Here is a 26,398-nt window from a genome sequence, read left to right on the forward strand (position 1 = left end):
CTATTGTTGGCAGCTGATATCACCAGAGAATTTTAATTGCAAATGCGAGTGAAAAGTCATTAAGTGAAGGAGTGTGCTAAATGTGTCTTTGATTCGAGTCTGCTACACCAGACTTAATTGATACCCACTCAAAAAAAAAAAAAAACACCACCCAAAACAACAACAACAACAAAAAAACCTGCAAAACCAACCCCCAACAAAACAACATAGCCTAACAAATGACACACAGCTTTTTTTGGTCTCAGTCTTTTAGGGACGTTTTTCCGTTCATGCTGGGCCATATTTGAGTCGGCAGGCACGGAAGGTTTCAGCATTTTAGGAAACTTGTTACTGGAAATACAAATAGTTCAGTCTTTACTATTTAGGTTATTTTTTGTGGGTAGAGCTCATACTACTGCAAAGAACATCTATTAAATGTATTCTTTGTTTCTGTTTCTTGTCAAGCGTTAGGGTTGTGGCTTTGTCCTCTGGCTTCTGTCTTCCACTCTTTAAGAGAGTGATCAGATCAGTTATTGTATATTCAATAGTGTGAACTTTCTTTGTATTTTTCAGATTGGAGGATCTTCTGAATCTTACGCTTAAAGGATGCCTTTGAAAAGACCTCATTTTCTACAGGCAGCTCTGTCACCTTGGACCAGAGACACCAGCTACCTTGAAAGAAGAAAAGGCAGACTCTAGGCACGAGTTGGAATACTCTTGAGGATGACATGGAGACATGTCATGCAGAGGTAGCTGTAAAATATTTAAAGTGATTATTTGAATAGTTTCTGATTAAGTATCTCCCAAGAATCTATGCCAGATTAAACAATCTACTTTCAGTGTAGCTCTTTACCAGGAATGAAGCAAAAATTCCTTTCCTGTAAGAGAAAGGTAAATAGGTGAAACTATAACACTAGAACTGTACTGTGGACAGCAGTATTGAGTTATATGTTAAACCCACTGAGTTGTATAATCAAAATTTCTTGGTAAAACTGAAGGAGGAGTTACATTTATGGGAACATAAGGAAAGGGATCGAATCTGTATGTGAAATCTGGCCTAATACGTTCGGAGTATTCATGTTTCTCCCAAGTCTGTAGTTCTAGTTGCTCAGTTTTCTCTTATGGTCAATGCACTGCGATGTAGCTATCCTGCTAGAAAAGTTTAAAATCTGAAAAAGCAAAAATAGCAGTGCCTGTTCGTATGTATCATCTAGCAGTATAAACTGCTGAATATCTGCTCTGAGGAAAAGAAATACAATTAAGGGTGCTAATGTTCTTTCTTCCTGTTTCTGTTCTTGATTGCAGGTTAACCTCTTGGTTGGGATTTTTATGAGGGTAATTCATTATGTTAAGTTTAGTGAGGTAGATGAATTTTTGGGTGGTTTTAGTTCAACTTTAAAGCAAAATGATTGTTGATTAGCAGCTTCCTGTCCCCTGGGGTGACTGTGGAGATGACCGATTACTGCAGAACTTCCCAAGTTACCTGAAATAAAAACTTCATGTGGCTGAACAACTTCTTGGGTATGTTACTCCACCTAATGGAGAGCCCAGATAGTATTCCATAAATAAACATGCGGTTTTTTCAGGCCGAGCTGTGTTACTCAGCCTGAGAAATACCAGACTGTGGTGGTGGGGAGGGGGATGTCTAATTGCTGACATCGTTCTTAGGCATAGCAGACTAAATTTATTATTTCGTTCTAACTTTGTTCAGACTCAGATGTGGGGCAATTGGGCAGAGCCCCTTTTGAATCTGAACTTTATTTTGGCTCCCACCATCACCTTTTTTCTGTAGTTCACCCTCCTTAGGTCTCATTTTGTCAGATAAGAATATTATTTTCCAACACAGACTTCCAGGTGTTTGTGTTTCTGAAATGGTTATATATGGCATATGCATCCAGCCTTCACTTAAATTTGGTCTCAGCTATGTTAGTAATATTCTACTTTCATGCTTTTCCATACACTTTTAAAATAGTAAGACATTTTTCTCTTTAGAATTGGTAGTGTTAGATTCGGTCTCTTTCATTGTTTTAGAATTCATGGCCCAATTTTGAAAAACGCTGCTCCCTCTTGTACCAGAACTGCTTGTTGTACTACACGTGTATTAGTGATCAAAAGAAGCAGAGTGTGCGCTTTCCTGAAAATACACAGGAAATGTGATGTTAAAACTACTTATGTACACTTCCTACTTCATCATAATTCATCATGCATGAACCACTTGTAGTGCTACAGTGAGCTCTCTGTGGGTGTTAGGAGCTCACTACAATGTACAATCAATATTCAAGGCAGTAACACCCATCTGATTCACTGCCTAAGTGCTATAGGAGATGATGTGATTTGGGTTATGTGTGAGCTGCAAGCTACAGTTCTTAAAATGTAATGCTGAGTCAGGCACACTCTTTGACCCACGGCAAATAGCTTCATTTATTCTTTGTGATCCCTGAAAGTGAAATAAAAATGCTTGTGAACTGTAGGGCTATTTTAAAATGTATAAAAATGGTGAGAATTTAATCACTTAATAATTCAGAGTTGGGTAAATGTCTTTGAGCATTTAGTTTAGAAATAAACTGTCTAGTGAAAGGAATTGTTCTCCCCTCCCTGATCCCTCCTTCCCCCACCAAAGAAAAGGGCAAAAAAATAAAAATAGGGACTTCTAATATAAAATCTGTTCTGGCTACTTAACTGTTGTATCAGAGGAACTGGTTTGTATTTAAATATTTTGGTATATTTGGTATATTATTATAAGGTAAAAAGGGAAAGAATCTGTTAAATGTTTGGATTTATATTTTTTTTTGCCTAGATTTATACATAAGAGGAGTTTGTAAGGGAGGGAGAAAAGAGCATATTGAGAGCATATCCATTCATGTAGCATTAGTCTTTAAAATGACTATACTATGTTATAGAATTTTAAAATCCAGATTTAACTACTAGGAAATTAGTGAATCCTCTGTTGACTTCCACTGTGAAGTTCTTCCCACTACTTGTTTGTGTGCAGTTCAAGAATCCCTTTTATAGTTAGGATTTGATGTTCAATTCTCAATTCTGTTCTGGTCAATATGCATGACTTAAAAAAATAGCAAAAGTGAGCATCTGTCTCTCTCTGTCAGTTCTGGTCATCTTTTTCCTTGCATCAGGCATCTGTGGCTAAACTGCTCTGACGGGTAGATGGACTGATTGACAAGACGTTGACTCCAAAATACACACGAGCACGCACAGACTGACTCCTTGGACTCCTTTTATATTTAACTGTTTCTGTGTGACAACTGAGGCTTCAGATTCCATGAATTATAGTGGTCGTGCTGGTTGTAGAGTCAGGATGTCTTAAGATGTGGAGGAGAGAGAAGGAAGAAGCCCTCTTTGGCTGCTTGTCTCCTCACCCTTGTCCGTTCGCCTTCCTCCCCCCCTTCCTCCTGTCTTGTTGAACTCTTTGCTCAAGGTGCTCGTGTAAGGTGCAGTAAAAGTTCAGTGTGAATGGTAAAATAATGCTTGAGGCTTGGGAAAATGGCAGTAAATCTCTGTGGCCTGCATGGCTTTGCTTTGGAAACTGAATGAACACAAATGTTGGGTATCGTGATGGTGGTGTATTAAACCTTTTTTGTTACTCTTGGGTATCGATGGGTGAAGAACAGTTCCTGGGCAGGTGGTCATACGCTGCTGTTGGAAAATGACAGCGAGGTAAATTTCTTGTGTCAGAAGCACTTCATATAGTCTTAAAGTTTAACCTTGTTCTGTATGTTCTCTGTATGTGGCGTTAGGAGGGGATTTCTTACTTCAAAGAATGGTAACTTTATTGCTCTTCTTAAAATCAGTTAAAGGCATTAATGGAAGCCAACAGCCAATATTCGTGATGACATTAGAATAAATCCTGTTGGTTTTCAGTGCTTTTGAGATTTATGAAAATGAGGGCAGTGCCTTCAGCAAAAGCTAGAGCATGTTGTCTACTTCTGTTTGTTTAAAAAAAGTGTTTGGGAGAATAGCTGAAGATACTTTTTAATAAATACGCATCTTCAATTTTGACTAAACTCTTACAGAAGTTGTATCTTTCCAGCATGTAGTTGTACACAGTGATCTGTAATGCTTCTACCTTCTCTAACACCACATTTGGAAATGAAAATGTTAAGTCCTTTTATACAAATATAATCGATTCGTAAGATGCTGTGTAAGTATTTGTAGTTGACAGTGAGTTTGACAAAGCAGGGAGAGACTGCCTTGTCATGTATATTGGCTATTTTGTGATGTTTTACATGATAAAACAAAAGTTGGTTGTGGGGAGTTTGTTCTCTTTGGGCAGGTGACATTGTAGTAACCTTCGTTAATCCTTAAGAAGTGTTAAAGGAAGGCAGTATGAGGAATGGTTCACTGCAACTTAATGCTCAGCAGCTTAATTAGTCGAATACCATGTGCCTACCTCTGCATGAAACAGCCTATTTCTTTCCAATGTAAAATAGGAATTTTTAGTTTTGGAACAGCCTGAAGAGGCCTTTGTTGCAAATGACCACTGGCTCTTTAACTATTTATTCTCAAAAATAATGAAGGTCAGCATGGTATCCATAGCGACTGCGTGCAGCTTCCTTGTTAATCTTGGCGTACTGCTGTAATAACAAAATTCACTTACTACTAACAAGTTTTCATGTTTCAGGAGGAACCCTTTATTTGAAAACTGGATGTGATTGGATTTCTGTAACTGAGAAATCTTGAATACTGTAGGGTTTTTTCACTTTTAAACTCCTTGTCATAACTTCTTTTTTTTTACGAGCTGCTGTGGAGGCCTAAACAGAACCCCCAGAACAAGCAACCTTAAATTGCTGAAGCCTACATATAATCTGGCAGTAGAAAACTTTCTACTTGCAAAATTCTTCTATTTCTGAAGGGACGAAGACTGCTAAATGGGACTAATCAATCTGCTTTCAGCTCTGTTAGTAGGAGAAGGACATTCCACTATAAACTACAAAATGAAGGATATAAGTATTATTTGAATATGATCAAGCCAGAATTATACGGTTAAAAAAAACCCAAAACACAACAAACCACTGATAGCAGTTTTAGACCCTCCACGTCCATCGCAAAGGAGGGGGGGAGCTTCAGCAACAGCAGGAGCACCTCAGGTGTCCTTTGAATTTTGACTTTTGGATTACCTCTGTGCACAGCAGTGTGGAATCTGAGCGTTAGGAGAATATGCAATAACTGACTCAGGGCAATTCACTTACTAAATTACTTGGTTTTAAATTAAATTATTTCCTCTAAGTGTTATGCATTGTAAATATTAATTTTTAATATTGTAAAGGTTCTTTTAACTTGGAGGAAATTAATTGTTGCAGAACAGAATGCAGTCTTGTGGGAGTTTTGATAGTAAGTTGTTGAAGATGGGAAGTAAAATGGTTCTGTTCTGAGGCTGGTACTACTCTTCCCTCCCACCCTGCCTCTCTCCTTTAACACTCACCCAAAGATACGTGGGTTTGGGTATGGGTTTTCTTTAATTAGTTGGTTGTAATAGAGCTTTAAACTGATCAGGTGGGATTCTGACACTGAAAGTAAATTCAGAGTTCTGTCAAATTTCTGTTTCTGATATTTTCTTCATAATGAACATGGCTTGGTTTGCTACCGTCTTTAATTCTGCATATAGCTTTATTTTAAAATACACATAATCATGAAAGGATAGCTATGTGCAAAATTCATAGTATGTTCAAAGTGGAAGTCCGTTTGGTTTTGGGAGCTCCAGGAATGAGGGTATGGGCAAGGAAGGTCCAGGGTTCTTAAAAAAATAATCTTTTGTATTTAAATATATTTTAAATGTATAAGTATAAATGTATAAGTATAAATATTCTATAAATAAATATAGAATATATATAAATAAAAATACATTTGAACTTGAAGAGGTCTTAAAATATATACTGAAAATTGAGAATTTGTGTTCTAATATGTTGTATTTAGAAACTTTGATTTAATGTAAGTTGAGAATCTAGAACTGTATTTTTGTTACTGAATGTGAAAATAAGGTTTTCTTCAGAATTAGCTGAACAATTAATGGTTGGAATGTAACAGAAGCTTGTCTTAAATCTTTTCTTTTTTTATTTCCCCTCCCCTGAAGGTGCCCGGCTGCTCCGTACTGTTGGACAGTTGCAGTGATGTGTAGTAGTCTGTTGCTGTAAACATCCCCGACTGGAAGCTGTAGCAGTTCTAGCTTTCAGTCAGATGTTTGCTGCACCTGGCTATTCTTGGACAACATCAGAAGGAAAAGCTGTCATAAATACATATGCGCATACATGTATCTAACACTTGCTACAGACACCGTTGAATTGCCTTCCAATGAATTAACCTGATTGTTATTAACAGTGTAGGTGTGGCTTCTTGAAATCCAGTCCGAAATGGAGACAGAAAGCAGTTGCATACATATCACTCAAAACAGTGTTCTTCGCTGCTTTGTGGTATGAGCTAGGGAATTATGCTTCCCTGGAACATAACGGCAAGTGGTGGTTAATTTCTTGTACAATTATCCATAAACCAGACTTGCTTTTTGAATTGTCTGTTTTAGCAGCTTCTGTTCCTTATGACTCTTAGGAAAAATTACTATAAATGCTGTCAAATACTTCGCAGGCATTTCATCTGATGTGCCTTGCTTTTTGTTGGTTTTTCTGAAATTCACGTTCTGAGTCCCCTTACGAGTGGGTGGTGCTCCAATTGTTTGGAAGCTGGATATAACCCAGGCCAAAATAAAGGTTAAAAAAAATATGACACAGAAGGTATTTTTGCACTAACAATGCAGAGCGTACACACTTGTCTGTGGTATCCTCGTCTTGGTTTGTGCTGCCCCCCACCATGGCACTACAAAGGTTTATATTTCATGTAAATAACAGCTTTTGAAAGTACCGCTTCAGAATTAACTCTTCACTGATTCAGTTCTAAAATAACTTAAAGCAATCACGCCGACAGGGACAGCTACCTGCAAAAACGCTTCAGCGCTTCCCACTTTTCTCAGTGGGAACCGCACATGCTGTTTCCTGGATCTTGCCAGGGATTTCTTTTCCCCTTTGTTTCTCTCTAGCCTTCTGTTTTTAAAGGAATGGCCTCTGCAAGTAACTTCTGCTGCTACGACAGAAAATATTCTTGCACTATTTTAGCTCTCCATTCTTTCCCCCTCCCAAAATGTTATCTTTTTATTCCCTAACACTTAAACTGTTTATTTGATAGTGTAGTACCTTGGTATTATTTGTTCAACTTTGCCATAGTGATTCTATAAAGCAAGATTATGTCCAAAGATACAGATACTTAAAGTGAAATATTTTCTCTTTATCAGAATTAAAACTATTGGTCTAGCTTCCCCAGGACCAAGATATCCTAACAAGCGTTAGAAAGGTAATGATTTTAAAGCAGGCAGTGAATGGCCAAATGCGAACCAAGGACAGCCGTTGTTCTGTCACGGTCCCGTGACCGTAACTGTTTTGTTTCTGTGGCCTGGGTGCTCTGTCTGGCAACACAGGAACACGTGTGGTGGCAGGAGGTCACTCACTTATCGATCCAATCCATTGCTTAGCACCTCTACAGATTTGTTTTTAAAGCAAATTGTACACTTAATACAATCTCCGTTAAAATCAGAGGGGTTTTTAGATATTGGCTGTTTGACTTGATAATTCATGTAGGTGTATTTATAAAAAGGACTTTGAAGCAGAATCTACAGATCTTGAGTTCTTAAAAAAAAAAAGTTGCTGGTAGTTGTTTTCCAAGCTTTCTTTGCTGTATTTATTTAGCATTTCCTAGTTCTATATAGTATTTGGTCTTAGAAGAAAGGAAGTGTTCTCTGTTAACAAACTTCTCTGAATGATCAAAGTAAACATGTTATCTCACAATTAATCTGGTAGACATTTTTGTTAGCACTGTCTTGGCCTTGCCACATGGCAGATAACAACAATGCCTTTTATATAAGCTTAGCTCACGTGCAGTTTGTCAGTCCAGTCTTGTGGAATTTTACTCATGCGTACATTTATATTGTACAAGTATCTAATGCGTGTACTCACACAGCTGTCATGTCTTCACATGAGAAAAACTGAAGTGGCTTGTAACTGCAGGAAATAAATACGTTTTTAAAACACTCTGCATTTTTGTTTGAGGTTTATTTGCAAGTGTTTGAAATACAAAGATCTCCATTTTCTATACATGAAATACAAAGTGCTGAACATCTTAATATGTCTCAAACATGGCTGCAGTTTGCAGCTGAAGAAGGTGGGGTCTCTTAAAGTGTTGTCCAAGTGCATGTTTATGCTGTCATTCCAGGTGAGCTGGCAGTACTGGGACTGCTGGGAAGGGAGGATGGGAACTTGCGGTGCTGGCTGTGCGGCCCTGCTGGTGGCGGGGAGGAGTTGAAGCCACTGCTGCAGAATTAGGCAGCAGAGGGCCACGATTACAACAGTGAGTTTTGGGAATGGAAGAGGCAGACGTGACAGGTCAGCCTGGTGATGGACAAGCAGGTTACCCATCTTGTTCACGTGAGGCTTGTGACTGTTGTTTGTATCATACAGAGTCATGGATTGGTCTCTGCTGTGTTGCAGTGCACTAATCTTGAAGTAGAGGAAAATACCAGGTTGGTGGTCCAGAGGCCAGCAGCGAAACTGGGCATGCAGTAACTTTGAGCGGCTGTCATACGCTGCGCGTGCAGGTGCAACATGCAGTTACCTCTGGGGACGGAAGCTAGGGAGGCACACAAAGGTCTTTGCTTGCCGAGCAAGCAGAGTGCCTGTGAAGACTAGTGTTCGGGGCCTGGATTAGTTGCCTGTGGGTTTCCTCTGAGAGGTTTTTATGACCGCTTAAAAACAATACATCAAAGTCCCCAGTGACTTTAGACTGACCTCTGTAAAGCCAGTCTTCCCTTGCTGTGAACTTGCAGCTGAGTTCAGCAGAAATGCTTGAGCTCCTGTTTTTTCTTCATACAAAGAACAACTGTTAAACATTTGGAGGGCTTCTGCCCCTCCTCTGTGTATGAGATAAACTGCAGCTGTGGTTCCTCCCCCAGTAAATCTGCAAAACACCTGTTCAGACAAGAGCTTTGAGAAGGCTGAGGCTTGGCCTCTTGGCTGATTGAGTTCATTGAAGTATGCTTTTCCCAGACTGCTGAAGTCTTGTTTGTTTGAGACTGTAGACCTTAAACATACCTGTAAAATCTAAGATAAGATGTTGCAGCCAAAGTAATAGCATTCCACTCTCTTGCTGTTACAACAGCTTGTATTTCTGAGTAGCGAAATCCATGTGGAGGAAAACAAGAATGAAAAAGATTGAAATAATAGCAGTACCGTGGAAGAGATCTGGAGGAGGAATGGGAATTAGTTTAAGAAAAAACAGCACAAATAGGGAGACGTACATAAGTAGCAACAAAAGCTGTAAAATTTAGCACCCGAAGGAATCTGAAATGTTCACCACAAAGGTTTATTTTTGTATAAACAGTTTGAGATGGACACCTTTGAGGGTTGTTATCCGGTTTGTACCACCCTGTTAATCTCCCACATATATTTTGGTGTTGAGTTTCTGTTTTGAAAATGATTTGAATTTGAGATTTCTAGAAGGTGTCTGCTTTGAGCACCAAGGACCTTGGCAGGTAAGTGTAACAAAATGCTGACCTCCATGGGCTGTGAGAAACTATTCTCCTGCTTTTCTTCATGTACCTCTACAGTGTCAGGGACTGTACGTGTGTATTACCGTGTCCTGATATTTAGCAGATTAAATGTTAAAAATCTGTTCCACCTTCATAACGTTAGTAAGGTTTAATAAGCGTTGCACGTGCCTTAGAGTTGTACAAATCTTAGCTCACATATTGAGGTATGTCTGTGCAGATTCATTTTTGGATATCTTGAAAGGCAATGCTGTATTTATATTGTTAAGCTAATTTTTAGTTCCTGTAAACATCCTACACTCAGCTATAACAAGTGGTGGGGCTGGGGGGTGGATGTTTACTTCAACTGACTTGGAAAGGCAGCTTTCCTCAATGATCAAGTGACATTGGCAAGAACGGAATACTATTTTTCAGTAGTATTCAAATAAGCTTATTGCGTTGTCAATACTCTAATTTCTGTGGCAGTAGTATGTATTTACAGAAATGTCTTAATATTCAACTCATGATTTATGTTTGCTGTATAAAGGCCTACGTGTTTATTGTGAAGCAGTCTTTAAGTGATGGTATCTGTATCTTTTTCTAATTGCAAATAAACTGTGATAATACATCTTTGCTTGAAAAGTAACTTCTGATACCCTGATGATAGAGAAATAATCCAGAATCGTATATTGAATGTTCAATTCTCAATTGCAGCAGTGATTTATGACTTGTTATCTCCTTGCCTGTTGACAGAGGAGGAATAGATACATTGCATGATGCTAAAAAAAAACCCAACAAACCAAACCAACAGTTCATTAAAGTAGTAAGACTACAAAGCTTTAACCATTTCTATTGCCCTTTATATCTAACAAAATGAGAAACGTCTCACTCTGATGGGAAGGACCTGGATAGGAGAGGAAGGAGGGAGATGAGCATCTTTCGCTTTCTGCGTAGCTCTTCTTACATCGTGTCTTATCTCCTGTTCCTACTAGTGATGGATGCGTTAGGTGAAGCATGGCTCCAGCGTTTGGAGAATATTAAGTACCAAATTTAACTGCTCAAAAAGAACTCAAAATATTTTTGTAAGTGGAAGAATGAAAGAGGCCTTTTTAACTTGCAGAAGTCCTTGTGGGCAGGTTGCAGGTAATATATGGCACTGCAAACAATTGCATTCAAGTAAATGCATCAAATTCTGTACGTACGCAGTGGTCTAGTGTGTGACCACCGCAGCACGAGCATGTATTTACTGTGTGTAGGAGTCTACCTAAAAAGTTCTAGCGGTTTTTGATTTAGTGCATCTGTTTAATGCATTGACTTTTCCAGTTGGTGTGAACTGTGGAAGTGTGAGGGGTGCGAGTTGTCCTTCTGAGGAGAGATCGTGTAGTTAGAAAAGGTTACCTCTGGAAAAGAACCGGCATGTCTTTCTGTTCCCCGGAGTTAGATGCCTTGTGGCATCCCTAACTATGTCTGAGAGAACCTCACTGGAGGGTGCCGGTGTGTCTCTTCATTCTGGAAAAGCGTCCTGCTGTGAGTTGCCGTGCTCTGGGAGCGTCAGGTTCTGACAGCAGGGCAGAAGCGCCGAGGAGGCGGGCAGAGGTGAGGAGGACATACCTGTGAAACTGTACCGTGTTGCAGCTCTGCTCTTGGGTGGTGATTAACGTTGGCAGATGCTCTTGGCCTGTTTAATTAAGGATTTCTACCCTTGCTCATATAAAGGACGTGCAGTGTGTGCACATCGCTGTATTACATCACTGAGAGGGCAGTGAAATGCACTCGCTGCTCTTTCTCAGTCTGGACCTGTTCCCTTGCTTGGTGTATTCTGTGGCGCCGCATGTAGCCGTGGGATTGTGCAGTGATTGAAAAAAAAGGTTTGATGGCAAGGAAAAAATCCTCAAATAAACATTATCACCAAGCAAAAGGTACAAAGATTTATCTTTTGAGCAACTGCTTCTATCTGGACCTAACTGGTAGCGTGAATAGTGAGGAGATAATCTGAACAGGTGTGTATGTGTATTTGGTGTTTCAGCAGGCTTGTTTTAAATGCATTTGAGATCTAGAACTCGTATTGCGGGAACACAACCATGACCAAAACTAGAGTCTTACTATTTTTATTGTAGAGAGAACAGTTGTGGCTGGTTTTGATGGGATACTAAGAAATGAAGTAGGAGTAAAATGTTAAAATTAGTAGAAACAAAAAGCCTACTGAAGCTTGAAATTTAATTAATGTATTTTTAATATTTGGGATTTGCAAACCTGGTTTCAGGTTTAGGGACTTAAATTTCATTTAGCCACTCCTTGGATAAACGGGTGGTAGAGTAGGTTATAATGACATTCTCGTCAAAACAATTTCAAGTAGTTTTGGCCCCTCCTAAGGGAGACAAGACACTCACGGGAAGGTGTCAGGACCAGTATCGTGAGCTGAAATTTCTACAGGTAAGCCAAACTATTGGGGGTGTTTGGGGCTTTTAGTGAGGATTTGATAGGAGAATGAGCTTTGTGCCTGTGTGCGTCCATCCGCGTGCTGGGCTGCACGCGCGGGGGTTGTAACTGCGTAAGCTGCTAACTTGTTTTAGTTTCTGTGAAAGTCTTAATTTGAGAATTAAATAGACTAATTCTTGTACTCGTTCTCCTCAGCTGTATTTATTGGGTAATGTTTGTCATTCTAGTGTGTGCTAAATTAAAACAGAAGTTAAACTTCTAACCTGGAATACATGTTCAAAAGATTCCAAGCATAAAATAACACTGCAGAATTTGAAGCTCTGTTAAATCACGTTCGCTTTTTTCTTCCATTGTGTTGGTGCTTTTTAAACAGATAAGTCATAATCCCATGGCGCCAGTGACAGCATAAAACAAAATTGGATAAATAGCCGGGAAAAGGATACAGTGTGCATGACTTACAAGATCGGGAGTGTTGCATAGGTATTGCAGCAACGGTAAGTCACCTTGCGTTAGTCAAAAATTAAATTTCTTCCTGAAAAACGCACAGGCACAGTTAGTGTTTTTTTCATGGCAATTTTTGAAAACACATATTTACTATTCTGTTTAATTCCTCCTGTTTTTGTCTTGTGCTAAAAATCCAAATGCTTATTTAAAAGTACATTGATACCCACCCTTCTTGTCTGCTGCGGTGTTCGCGAAGATTGCTCTTCCCGTAACTCGGTGCACTCCCTCTTACCCAGCTCTGCCAGTTCTAACCAGCTTAGTTCCTGTTTTATAGGGGTTCTGTGCGTGGTGAATAAGGGTGTAAAAACAACTTAGAACTTCCACAGAACACGCGTGATTCACTGTTGAATCCACGTGTTTCTATATTAGTTGAGTATTAAGAGTCAACGCTGATGCTGAAGTCTCTTCAGACAGTGCAGGAAAGCTCGAAGTTACGTGGTGTGGGGTGTTTTCCCCCGTGTTAAGGAACAGCAGACCTCCAACGTGTGTGTTCCTAAGAGAGGAAAGCCTGACCCATGAAACAGTGCATGGGCCCTGTAAGCAGAACGAAGGAAATGTAGTTTATGTCAGTCTGGATCATTTGTTGGCTGATAACATCGCTTTCTCAGAGGAGAAATAATTTCCTGTAAACAATATGGCTTTATCTTAAAAATCTGCCTTTTTAATAAAGTGGAAAATTATTTTTCCAAGCTTTACGCAAGCTTTATCTTTGATGGGAAAGAAAGGGAGGTGGCAGGGGTGAAAGATGCTTTGTGAACGGAACTCCGTTTATCTAAGGTTATGGAAAACATGCTGAAAACATAGACATTAAATGTGTAGCTTAATGCATTTTTAAATAAATTTCTTCAAATATTTATAAATCAGTTGAATTGACTGTCTACTAACTGATAGAAAATGGGATATGTTAATAATCCTATTTTTGGAGATGTTTCATACTTTAAGGAATTTGTAAGCTAGCAAATCTCTCCTTATTTAGTATTAATAGTCAATGGAAGTGTTACAGCTGAGTGTCATGTTGTGAAATACGATCTCTTATACCCACTACATATGAAGTCTGTCTATTAAACTGCCTGCTGTAGCTATCGTGGGGTGCTTCCTTCCTCCTCCCTGCAGTGCAGCCATTACATACACCCAGTGTTTCCACTTTTGCGGCTACTCTGGTTCTCCAGGCGCAGGCGCCGCTCAGCTGCATCACGTGCCAGGGGTTTCACTGGCCTACCCCTGTCAGCCGGAGACGCAAATTTCATACGGTGGCCTTCAGGGAAGCGTTAACGGAACCCTTCTTCTGCTGTTAAACACAGAAACACCCCCCAGCCCTTCCTGCATAAATTACAGTCTATGAAAAAGCTAGTGTTAATGGGATAGTGGCAGGAAAGCAAGAAGCAAACCGGACCTTATCAGGAGGAGGAATCTTCCTGGGGAGGCCGGGGAAAAAGGGTACTTTAATGTAGAGCGTTCAGGTCAGAGGCACTAGTGCGTGCGTGGTGTTGGTGCTAGAGGCCGAGGCCGCGAGAACATCTGCTGGCTTCTGCTTCAACACACCGAATTCACTGAAGGCAGAGCAGCAGGTACGGCTGAGCTACAAACTGAAAAAGCGCTTCATAACTCTTGGAAAAGCTGAAAAAGGGGAAGAATATCCAATGATGCCTGTCTTAACTGAAGTAACCTGTTCTCTTTCAGAGAATTCAAGTATTTTTTGTATCTTAAATTTACTGCTGCTTCCCATTTTTATTTGCTAAAGCTGATTAAAAATCAAAGACACCCTCCCATTAAAAAAAAAAACAAACCTGCAAGCAAAGCAAAACAAAGAAAAAACCTTCCAAACCCCACCAAACCTGTCATTTTTAAATGTGTAGAGACTTGTTTTCTGGGAACATTCGGAAGATGCTTCACTTAGGTTAATATGTCTGCTCTGCGTTTTCAATAATGTGAGAAATTCTTGTTTTCTACAAGGGAGTTACGCGTAAGTGGGATTTATAGTATGTACATAAGCAAAGCTGTTGGAGCCAGTTTACACTCCAGGGAGAGCTGGACCAGACTTTTGGTTTTGTCTTAACTTCTTGGGATGACATTAAAATGCAGAGATGTCTTTAGTTTTGCTGAATTTTGCCATATAAAGTTCCAACTGAGTGTTGGAAAATGAGAATTGCTAGGCTTTTGAATTTTTTTAACGGGACCCTGTCAATCTTTTCCAAGAAAAAAAATAAAAACACTTCGGCACTCTCATTGTTAGGATCAGAGGTTTTGGGACTCTCTAGATTGCCATGTTTAAAAGACACTGCAAGCAAACAGAACAACATGGTTATGACAAATCTATATTTATTTTGTGAGGTATAGTATTGTTCCTTTAATTTTTTTTTTAATCCACTCACAAAATTAAGGTTCAGAGCTTTGTCCAGACTTAGAAATTGTAGAGCGTTCCAGCTGGTTCCTTTCAGGAAGCAGAAGGAAACACAGAGTTCCTTTAATTGCAGTAAAGGAATTCTTGGTGTTTGACTCCTACTTGTCCCCTCAGAAATAAAGGAAGAGTTCTCCCTCCCAAGGAAAGAGAACAGGGAAGCAAGTGACAGTAAGGCAAAATCAGGGATAGTGTCTCTGGTGGCCTTAGTTTGAGAATACAGTAAAGGGAGGAGCAAATCCTCCAAGTTCAATGGACAGGGGCACGAAGGTCCTTTTTTTGCCAGAGTTTCTACAGGACAAACCTTATTTGTAGACAGTAAGCAGAAGAAGGGATTATCCAGTGAACCAGGTTCATTGGATAGTGTTCACAAGGATCCAGATATATTCACAAGGATCTCTCTCCTTTTTTGTTTCTTCTGTAGGAAGTAACTTTTCTGCTTGGCAGCTAAATTTGTTAGAGGCAGCTGTCTGAATGCAGTTTTGAAGGGCCACTGTGAGACTGCCGTGATCTCTAAGGGTTGAGTAAGTTCAGGCTCCCTTTGCTTAGATCTAGTATCAGGAACAGGTACATAATTTTTCACTGCTTTAACCGGAGCCTGTTCTTCACCCTGAGGTGTAAACACGTGGAGAAGGGAATATCGTACTGGCTTATGCTTTAAGGCATTCGCATTGTCAGGGCTGGTTGCAGCTCAGGGTATTTCACAAGGGTATCTTCTAGGGGCTTCATAACTTCGGTGTTTTCTTAGGTGTGGAAAGATACCAGGCAAGTCCAACAGATGGTGTTGTCCGGGGGAAGAGGATTCACCAAATCCTCTAATACGGAGAACGCTTCTGTGAAGGCCCAAAAGCTTCGCTGATATTGTGAAAATAAACTGCCCATCTCTGACAAGTAAATTGTTATAACAAACATTACACAGGACCGAGCCTGAGCTCAGGGGTTTCAGGACACATGGCAATCAGCCTTCATATTATGTAGAACAGGAAGACTTCACACAGCATAAGAATCCAAACTTTTTGAGTAAAAACCCATATATATATATAAATATATATATATATATAAAGATGAAAGTGAACTGGGTGAGAATATCCCAAATTCTCAAGGTTTATAAAGTAATTAGGTGCTTAAGTAGCCCTGAAAATAGTATTTTACAAAATCAACATCCTAAATGGAAAATTTTATCTTCTGCCACTTGAAGTTTTGCCGATGTGTGGTGGCGTTATGACTTCTATGACAGAGATATAACAAAATATTAAGCAAAAGGAAGTATTCTGAGGATTGTTTTATCACTTTTGGTTTTAAGTACATTAGACATAGAATCATTAAGGTTGGAAAAGACCTCTAAGATCATCAAGTCCAACTGTCAGCATCACCACGTTAATCATGTACACTGACACAGACCTACTCAGCTGACTCGCAAATGCAGGAGTGCGGGGAAACTCGCTCCTAATTTATTCTCAATGTTACAAGAGCACTTTAACATTTTGTAAAGATTTTAAATACTTTGTAGGAATAGTTTAAATTGCACCCTTGGTAACTTTAGTCCTGAGAAATTTTTTTTGCTAGATAACCTTTCTTTGGCTAGCAAGAGTTAAACACAGAGTTGGTGGGGAGAGAACAAGTAATATGTCTCTTCACTGTAAAATGGAATAAAACTTCATTTCTTCAAGATATCTAATAATCAATATTTGACCATACTATAAACTGATTTTTGGAAGCAAAAATGGGATCTGATTTTACTTGAAATATATTGAATATAAGTAGACTAAAAAAAAAAAACAGTGGTAGACTGTTTGCCCATTTCTTTTAAACTAAGATACTAAAAAACGTGGCAAAAATGTCCCCTGTTGTCACCCCCCTCCCCCCCAAAAAAAAGCTTCATGCCCAAACTGAAACTCTATATTTATTTTCTAGTAAATCACGATGTGACAACACACACAAGCAGCCCATCTGTATAATGTCATCTATTTACTGCCACTGTCCTGAGCACAGCTGCTGTTTGGAGTTGCTCCTTCTGAACATCTGTTAAAAATGAACTCGTCACCCTTGGAAACCTTCATTAAAACTCTCCTTGTGTCAGATCTCATAAGGCTGGGTTTTTCATCAGGGCCAGGTGCTGCTCTGAGATAGCCCTTTTGCTGTTCTGCAGGAATTGTAGCAGCTATGAGACATCTCCCACTAGTAAATATACATTTATGTTTATCTCTGGCTTCCTCCTATTAGAAAAACAGCGAAAACTAAGCTGAAAAGTTGTGAGGACTCTTTTCCATGTAAGTCCTCTGTTATGATTATTTGCCTCTTGATCAGCTAAATTGATTGGTCTTCTGTAGGCTTTTGGTGCATCACACATTTCCCAGATTTCTAAATTTTTTGCTCCTTTCTGAACATTTTTGAGGTTTTGCGACTGCACTTAAAAGTTCCTATTTTTAACCAGTGAATTCAGGAAACAAATTTTGTTCAGCCCTTTCAATTTTTTCATAGCAGACAATAAATATTTAATCTTGGATTGTGTTTCATGGTAAGCGTGAAGTTCTCAATGTAGCTTTTCAGCTTTATTTTTTTAAGGCTAGAACATCCTATTGCATGTTGAACAGATCACAGTTAGTTTCCATACAAATCTTAAAGTTTTTTCTATTTATTTTGACTGCTTAAAGTGTAAGGTTAAGGTATTGTACCATAAAGACTGTGTATATTAGTGGCGGTAAGACAGATCAAGATCTAGTGAGGGTAAGGTTCTTCTAGGGCTACGCTGATGAGAAGGTTAGCTTAGTTACTACTTCAGCTGATGAAGCAGTAATTAGAAGTATTTTAATTAAACCTCATACCTCTTCTAATAAATACTTTTTTTATTTTGCAAGCAAGTAAGTACATTTTGTGCATCTGAACTGTTGTGTAAGGTTAGGAGGAGTTTTATGGCTTTTGGTTTAGGGATAGAAAAGTTTCCTCCCGTATATAAGACATAGGCCAAGACTTGGATCTGTCCAACGTACAGGCTGTATCTATGCTGATAAATACACTTGTCCCAGGGAGTGATTCCTTCCCCCTGGCTCTCCTACACCACCCAAAATATTGCACCCCCCACGCTCAGGGCTGTGCCCTCTAGGCTGGCTGGATCCGCACTACGTAGCAGTTGACTGTGGATCTCCTCCATCACCTGTGTAGTGCCCCATCATAAGACACGTACGTGGGTGTGTGACCCCTCATTGGCTTTTAGGAAGTGTCTGACACCAGGGGGCTGTGCTGTAGCTCACTGGAGTAGCATTCCCAGGTCAGGAAACTGAGGTATGTGTTGCATGCCTGGGGGTGATGGTGGGGGGGTTTCTGTTGCCTGGGGGTGCAATAGTGGCATTGCTTGGGCGGTGTTAGAGGGCTCTAGGGCAGCAGGAGGAGCCCACTTGGTGGGTTAGCAGAAGGTGAAGCTACCAAGATGACTGGGGGCTGGAGCATCTCCCTTATGAGGAAAGGCTGAGAGACCTGGGTTTGTTCAGCCTGGAGAAGAGAAGACAGAGTTGGGGTTTCATCAATACCTATAAATATGTCAGGAGGATGGGACCAGACTTTTTTCAGTGGTGCCCAATGACAGGCCAAGGGACAATGGGCACAAGTTGGAACACAGGAAGTTCCACCTAAACATGAGAAAAAACTCCTTCCCTGTGCGGGTGCCAGAGCAGCGGCACAGGCTGCCCAGGGAGGCTGTGGAGTCCCTTCCCTGGAGTCATTCAAACCCTGCCTGGACGCGGTCCTGTGCCCCCTGCTCTGGGTGTGCCTGCTCAAGCAGGGGGGTTGGACGAGATGATCTCCAGAGGTCCCTTCCAACCCCTGCCATTCTGTGATTCTGTGATCCCAAAGCAAAATGATCTTAAAACTTGGGGATGACTGTTCTGGAAGGAACCAATTCTGCACATTCCAAAAGAAAGCTTGGGGATGTCCACAGTTGTAGTCATCATCGTACCTTAACGTAGAGGGACTGGGGGAGACACTCAGCTGCCTGCTGTTGCTCTGATACACCTCGGTGAATGAGGACAATACCTTCTGCAGCCATGTCGCAGCGTTCTGCTGGACTGCTGCTGGTGGTGCTGCTTCCCTCCTGGAGGAACGGGAGAATCTCTCGGGCATTACATGTATTTTACGAGAGGTTATCGAGAAGGGTTGTTGAGGGATCTGTATGGGCTTGTAGATGGGAGAAGTTGAGTTTCCACAGTTCCAAGCTGATCGTCAGGGGAAGGAAGGAAGTGTGTGTCAGAGGGGCTAGGAAGTGGGTGGGAAAGGCAGACAAGGTAGAACAGGGAGGGCTACAGACCTTCATTGCCAGGCTGGGAGCCTTTAGGTAGGCATCCAGCTCCTTTGGGGGAAAGGGGAGAGGGAGATACAGTGATATTCCAAGCCTTCCCCAAAGCCATGCACGGCAGGCTTCAGTTTGCCCTTATGGCCAAAAGATCAGTACCTGGGCTTGCCCAGTGATCGGGATGAGCAGCTCTCCTTGCCTCTCAGGAGGCAGGGAGAGGGCTGAAGTGCTTGTTTCTGTGTGACTGTGGGCACATGGAGGTTTGCGCTGTGCCAAGCTCTGACCTCTCACCGACAGCTTCGGTCCTGAAGCCCTTGCAGACACGGCCTCTGCATGGAACCGCAAGGTACGTGAAGGTTCTGCTGGTCCTAGGACAAAGTTCCTCCATCCAGATGGGATATCATAAAATCCTTTTGTTTGAGCTGCAGCTTTTCTGCTAGAAAAATAGGTAAGTGAGGTCACACTAAACTAATGGCTCCCAATGCCTTGATCTCAGTGATAGCTCATGTCTATTAATTAGACTTGATGGTTGTTTTTAGAGCAGAATAGTAGTGCTGACTTGAGAGTGTTTAATCACTCAGCAGTAGTTGTGACTGACGGCCAGATTCTGACTCCATTAAATTCCATTACATCTGGGTGACTTTGCTGATTTCTAAGGTATTTTCTTCTGTCTTACATTAATATGAATGAGATTAAAAACAGGCTTCAGTTATGGTTCAGAACATATTTGGAGATACTAAATATGAGCCAATGTAAACAGTCATGTAAAGCACGTGCAGTGTACACAACACAAGTGGGTTTAATCATAAACAAGTTTTGTAAAATTGACAGCTGAGATATGACAGGGATGACTAATTTATTAGCATGGCTTCCCTGTATGAACATGAAAACTGAACTCGTGTATTTTTTAGATGTTTAAGTAACGGTGTCTGTGTTACAAAAATAAACCCCCCAAAAAACCCCAAGCCCTTGATGTGATGTACTAATGAACGCAGACTAAGCAGATGGTTTTTAGGGACGGCACTTCACATATTGTGCAACTGTGCTGCTCTTTCAGAGAAAGAGAAGTGAGGCAGAAAGAAATATAGCTAAACCTTTAAAGCTTAATTTTTCACTGATTGTTAAAACAGAAAATGACCTGAAGAACACCCCAAAAATAAGCAAAATATTCTGGTGTGAAAGCTACAAAACCTATCTTTTACTTTCCAATCTAAGCAATTATGTCATTAGAGCACTGGAGTTAAAAACTTGAGTGTGTTTAATTTGTATCGGGGAGGAGGGGGAAAAAACCCATCATTCTTGGACCAGGAAAACGCTGGTAGCACGGCCAAGAGAACAATCCCAGGTAGAACACACAGTTGCTTGGTTTTGAGATACTACAGCACGACACCTCAGGATACTAGCTTGAACTGAAGGGGAAATAAAAAAGGAAATTCAAACAGCTCATACCAAGTAAGGAATTTAACTGGAGCCTCTAGGTGGAGATGAGAAATGAAGTCATCTTCTCTTACGCAGACCTCCTGTAGACAGTCCAGTCCAGTGTTGTCATTACATTTTAGTAGGTGGAGTATTCAAAAGATGAGCAATGTTTGTGATTTTAGGAAAACTGTAAATTTTCCTTACACCACAGAATGTTTTAATCTCCATACTACCTTCAAAACTCATCTGTAAGAGAGATGGAGAGGTTTTGGTTAAGATATCCCCAAACACCCTGCAGTGCATGTGTTTCCGTTCTTTGCTCCTTACAAGGAGGAATAGGTGGGGATAGGACTTTTTGACAGTCAAGCAATATTACTCTGGAAAAGGATTTTTAGCTTTTTCCCTTTTTAAGGATTTTTTTTTTTTGGTCATCAGTATTAACTATGTCAAAGACTGAATTATTAGGCTGTCATAATTGCGGAAGCTGCAATGTAATATGCAAAGACTAATGAACAAATCAACGATACCGACACTGCACCAAGTTAGATGCTTCAACTTTTTTTTACCTGGTTTCATAAGTGGGCACACGTTCCTTTACAGTGTTGTTTAGATGGTCGCAGCAGTCCCATCATTCTCCTTCTGCAGTCAGTGGGGAAGTCTGGACGCTTCTGAAGACCCTGAGAAGCTGTGGGCAGACAGGCTCTGAAGAATTCAGCTGCAGGTTTCTTTCCCATATATTAGCATACTTGTCCATACAGAGCCAGGAGAGGAAAGTGTGCCCCTGTCTCAGTCGCTACTGCTTGAAGTTGACTTCAAATGCTAATGAAAGTGGGTCGGGAGTTGCCTGTGAGCTGAGGACATGGAAAGGTGCCATCTCTGATCCCCAGGAATGGGAAATTCTTTCCTTAATTACCATCTTATGTAAAAAATGTAGTTAAAAGAATAGGGATGGTGAATGTTGTGCTTTCAGACTGCCTGAATTCTGTGGTGATTTTGTATGAGAAGCAGATGTCTTTGATTTTAAAAATATTCAGTTCCATGTAGCTGACAGACAGCTGTCAGTTTATAACTAACAGTGATATTTTTTTTACTGGAAAAGGTCGTCTTTCTGTAAACAGGAGAGACTAACCACCTCTTACTTGTTTATGAGGAAATCCCTATTACTATTCCCGTTTCCTTCTCTGGGACACAGTAATGCATGTGTACTGTTTCTTGTAATTTTAAAACATTTTTAGTAAGGAAGCAGTGAGTTCTGAACAAACTTAGGGTTGCCTTACCCACTGAGCTGGATGGGTAGATGAAGGCGTATCATGTTCTATTTAAGGTTACTGGGGGGGAAAAAAACCACCAGTGGTAGATAAAGTCTGATACGTGCATTTTAGTAGCACAAATAAAGTGTATGTGGGTACTTGGGTGTGCATGTAAAAAAAAAATATATGTATTATTTAATTGGAGGAACTAAAATTATTTAGGTAGGGAGTGGTGGTGATTCCCACTTTCCTAGGAGGGAGGTACGAAGTATTTAATGACAAGCTAATCTTGCAGAAAACTGATGAGGATTAAGAACGGAGCAGCAGTCTGCTGAAGCCAAACGTGATGCAATGGCGAATCAAATCGAAATCATACAAATCACGTAGGAACTGTCAAATTTGTACGGTTTGCAGTTTGGGTAAATCTTGGCTGTCAGATTCCTACTGTAGAGTTAAATCAAAGCCAGCATGGTTGGTGCTGTTTTTCCTCTCTGCTCTCCTATAAATAGCTCGCTGTTCAGGGAGAGCTGTGGCAACTTTCCCAGCGGGAATACGGTAACAAAGATGTCCGTCTTCTACACCTGTCTCTGTGCCTTTTTCAGTTCCACTGTCTCTTAGTGGTATTGAGAATGTGCTATTCGTACTCGGAATTTACTTTTTCTATTTGGCACACCTTTTTTTTGAGGTGAAGAGAATGAAATCAGGGTGCTGTTTGGATGTTGCACTGTATATTTTTTTATACATCACAAATAAAATTAATCTTCTATTTTGATAGTGCTACATTTTTAAAAGCTTCTGGCAAAGTTTGCTTCCTCACATACGCTTCTATCTCAGCCCAGCTGCACGGCATTCATTTTGTACTAGACTAAAGGAACAGCACATAACATTTCTTCTTAACTTTCATTTTTAAAATATCATTTCTTGTCTCCCAGGAGCCTGTACGAGAACGCAATCCCCAAAGTCCTTAAAAGAACAAGCAAAACCACCGCTGAAATCTGCGCAGTGTTCCAGCTGTGCTGCCGTCTCTGGATTGTCTGACATCACCTCGCAGAGGAAAAACGCGCTGTACAGTTGAAATAGGATTAAACAGTATAAACCTGCAAGCAGAAATGTGATTAATACAGGGTATTTCTAAGTCCTCCAATTATTATATTGCTACACTGAGAAAGGCAGAATCTGTTTATTAGAAGTGATTTTAGTACGTATATATTTTTTTTCTGAAGTTATTTATAATTGTTGCCTTTCAGGCCTGCAGGAGATAATTTTTAAATTAACTGTGCAGCGTAACCAGTATCTGTAGACTATAGAATCCTGAGATGGCGAGAATTATGATAAGCCTCATACTAAGCTCTGGAGAGATTTGTAAATGTGCAGTTTGCACTGCCCCATTTTTATTAGCATTTTCATTATAAAGTTATTACTGGAAGCAATAAAGTTAATGTTCTGTAACAAGAAAACAGCAATTATGCAGTCCTAAACACAGAACTCCACATTAAAAATAGCAGATAAAAATTACAGATACAGTTACTCCAGACAGATACAAAAAAAAATATTTAAGTGTTTACAGTAAAGCAATGACAACTTGTCTTAAGCATAAAGCTAGTTGCAAAACAACCTCCTATAACTTCTGAGCATTCACCTCCTTTGCGTTGTTAAGCAGGGCTTCCAAAAGTGCACAGCATCACCTGGAGTTGTTTTCTCTTTGAAATCGATGAGAAAATAAAAGCGAGGTAAAAAAATCTGTGCTGAATAGCGTTGAAGACACCTCTTCGACCTGCAGTGTGGTGGTCTGACTTCTGCCACACAGATGATCAAACTGGTGGAATGGGGATAAGGGGGAGTATTATTCACAAGAAGGTGAAGTTGCTTTAAGCACCTAATGCTTTTGTTTAATATAGTGCTTTGAGTTTCTCTTTGGAGGAATCCATGTTTTTATTCAGATTTTTTTAAATAAACATTAAATTATATACCTGGTATACCCTAAATTATATATTTAAAATACTTTGAGAATGCTCTGCTTCATGTCCTCTCCCAGAATCTGCCTTAAAGGGACACTGCTGAACACCACCACAGCTGTAAACATGGCTAGAGTTTTCCCTTAGTGGAAAACAACTTGCAGATCCCAGGAAGAACTACTTAATTACTGACCAAACTTTAGTCTTTGCTCTCATTAAATAAACAATGGTCCTTTTAGTTTTAAAATAAACAAAACCCGTTCCCTACATGGCGATACAGGTCCCTGAGTTGGAGGCGAAGGTGATGGACTCAGACTGTCTCACATGCAGCAAAGTGTGTATCTACCGCAGCATTCCTTGCATGAATAAAGAACCCCAACAGATGTTTTGGGTTGGTTTCTTCAATTCCACAGCAAGCGTACACAAAATTGAAGATTTTTTTTTTAATCTATTACAGTATTTGGTTTGTCATATCTGAGTTCTGCACATCTGTTAGAATGTTTTATCCATTTGACTTCATAAAATGCTAAAGGATTTTTTTCTTAAATATACTGGTATGATACAAATCAGTAAGGTTGGAAAATGAAGCACTGGAAGCTCATTAAGTGTCAAAGTCAAGGCTGCCGGTGTCCTTCTGTGTTTATCCTCTTGCTGATATTGTTTGTTACAGATCCTTAGGTCTGTGATCACATAATTTATTAGTTTCTCTCACAGGACTACTGCTTCATTTAGGCGATTACACAGTGCTTGGTGTGTGTCCTATATAGAGCTTCGCATCCTCCTTGTGGCTTAATTAACTCTCTTGTGGGTGCTTATGGGACATTTCTGTTGATTTGCTTCTTCACCAGAAAACAGCTTTTCACAAAATGCTTGTGGGGGGAAAAAGGGAAGGCAATGCATTGAAGTGGAGGGTAAAAAGTTTCCTTAATTTTATATGTTCAATATAAGACATCTAGGGTGAGGGGGTTTAAAAGCAATTATTATATTTAAACACAGATGCTTAAAAATTTCAGCTATAGAAATACATGGTACATTTCAAAGCACACTGTAAGATGCCCTGGTGAGCAACCACAGAAGGAGGATGCCACAGTTAATGAACAGTCTCTCTAAATCATAAATGATGATTTTGAAATGAATACTTTGAGAAATGTATTTCTCTCCTGAAAAATCTATTCCTACTTTCCCTTCACAAAACCTCATGTTTTCTTCTTAGTATTTTCCAGCTTCTGTAACCATTGAGGCAGAGCCTCATTCTACAGCCAGGCCCCTTTGCTGCGTAGCCCTTGCTGACATCCAGGTCAGGTCCATCAACAATGCTAAATGCGTCGGAGATCCTACACGAATGCGGTCTATGACTGCGGGGTTGAAGATTCCCAGAAACAGCTTATGCAAAACCAAAGGGCAATGAGAGCTGTACAAGGCACTACTCATCCCAAATTTTATTGATTTTACAACTTAATTCTGTGGGACGCTTGGATTGAACAGTGAAGTAGACCACGCTTGGTTTCACACCCCAGAAAACACGTTTTCAGTAACGTGCTGTTCCTATTGTTTGTTGAATAAAGCCAAACCACATCACTGGGAGGAGGAGCCGGTACCTGCTGTGCCCACAATAAGGGCATCTGCGCTCTCGTCGTGGATTCCAGCTCCAGAAGCAGGCTGAAGCCCTACGCAATACTTGCTCTGTATGTGACCTTTGTGTTCTCCAGCACTCTGTAGGGTTTTTCATTATTATTATAGGAGAGTTGGTTAAGGGGAAGTCAGCTGATACTGGCTAGACATGGAGGCTAGAGCAAGGAACTGCTCAGTGGAATGCAGAGAGGGGGCTGGTAGCTGTGTTTGTTGAACACGTGTGTGTGCAGGAGCTTACCTGCGAGCGGCCAGACACAAGCCGGGTGGAGGAGAGGATCAGATTCCCTCCTGAGGCGAGGGAAGGAAGGAGTGTGTAGAGGCCATATTGCCTTTAGCAGCCTGACTCAATATCCACAAATACTGTCACTCCTCTGTTTGCAGAAGACACCACTGAAACCCTGTTGTGTCCTGGCATCTTCTGTTGTCCACTTTGAGAGGGCACTTACCCCGGATGCTAGTTACCCCGTCAGCCAGATCAGCCGCTCTGTATGAACTCATCTGAACTCATGCCGGGGATGAGTTATGTGGGTTTTTACTGTGACGGCACGTGGTGGAATTTCTGGCAGAACTTGAGGGTATTTTTGTTTAAGCTGTGGAAACAGTGATTCAGAGTTGTAAAGAGTTGGCTTTATTCTGTCTCTGTGACCTGGCCAGGCACTCCAGCAGTGACAGCTTTTCTCCCTCTCTTCTGACCTCCAACAGACAGAGCTCCCAGAACATTTTGACTAGGCCAGACACCAAAGCTCAGAGATTCCAGCTCTGATTTTTTCATCTTTGGTAAAAACAAGCCTTCATTAGCGTGGCCTTTTACACAGGCTTGCGATTGTGCAAAGCAGAACTGTGTGAAACAACTGTATGCAAAAACTAACGCACCATGTGTTGTACTGATGCTCAACCAGGGGTTCTGTGTGAAAGATTCAGGACGAGTATGTTTCTTGGCAGAAGAGTCCACCCTACTTACTG

The 26,398-nt window shown here is 40.5% G+C and overlaps 1 long non-coding RNA gene across 4 annotated transcripts in view; it reads left to right on the top strand.

Annotated features, from left to right (window-relative positions):
• The window catches only part of LOC135311844 (uncharacterized), a 40,967-nt gene extending 16,413 nt beyond the window's left edge, over positions 1-24,554 (top strand). Inside the window, exons 2-5 of one of the 4 annotated variants that reach the window (XR_010371368.1) lie at positions 553-728; positions 12,366-12,486; positions 19,477-19,627; positions 21,199-24,554. This is a non-coding gene — a long non-coding RNA (uncharacterized LOC135311844). The remainder of the gene's footprint in view (positions 1-552; positions 729-12,365; positions 12,487-19,476; positions 19,628-21,198) is intronic. The other 3 variants (XR_010371371.1, XR_010371369.1, XR_010371370.1) reach the window with 3 other exon arrangements.
• The last annotated feature ends 1,844 nt before the right edge of the window (positions 24,555-26,398 follow it).

The sequence above is a fragment of the Phalacrocorax carbo genome, chromosome 2 (assembly GCF_963921805.1).
Source record: "Phalacrocorax carbo chromosome 2, bPhaCar2.1, whole genome shotgun sequence".
In the NCBI taxonomy this organism is placed as follows: Eukaryota; Metazoa; Chordata; class Aves; order Suliformes; family Phalacrocoracidae; genus Phalacrocorax; species Phalacrocorax carbo.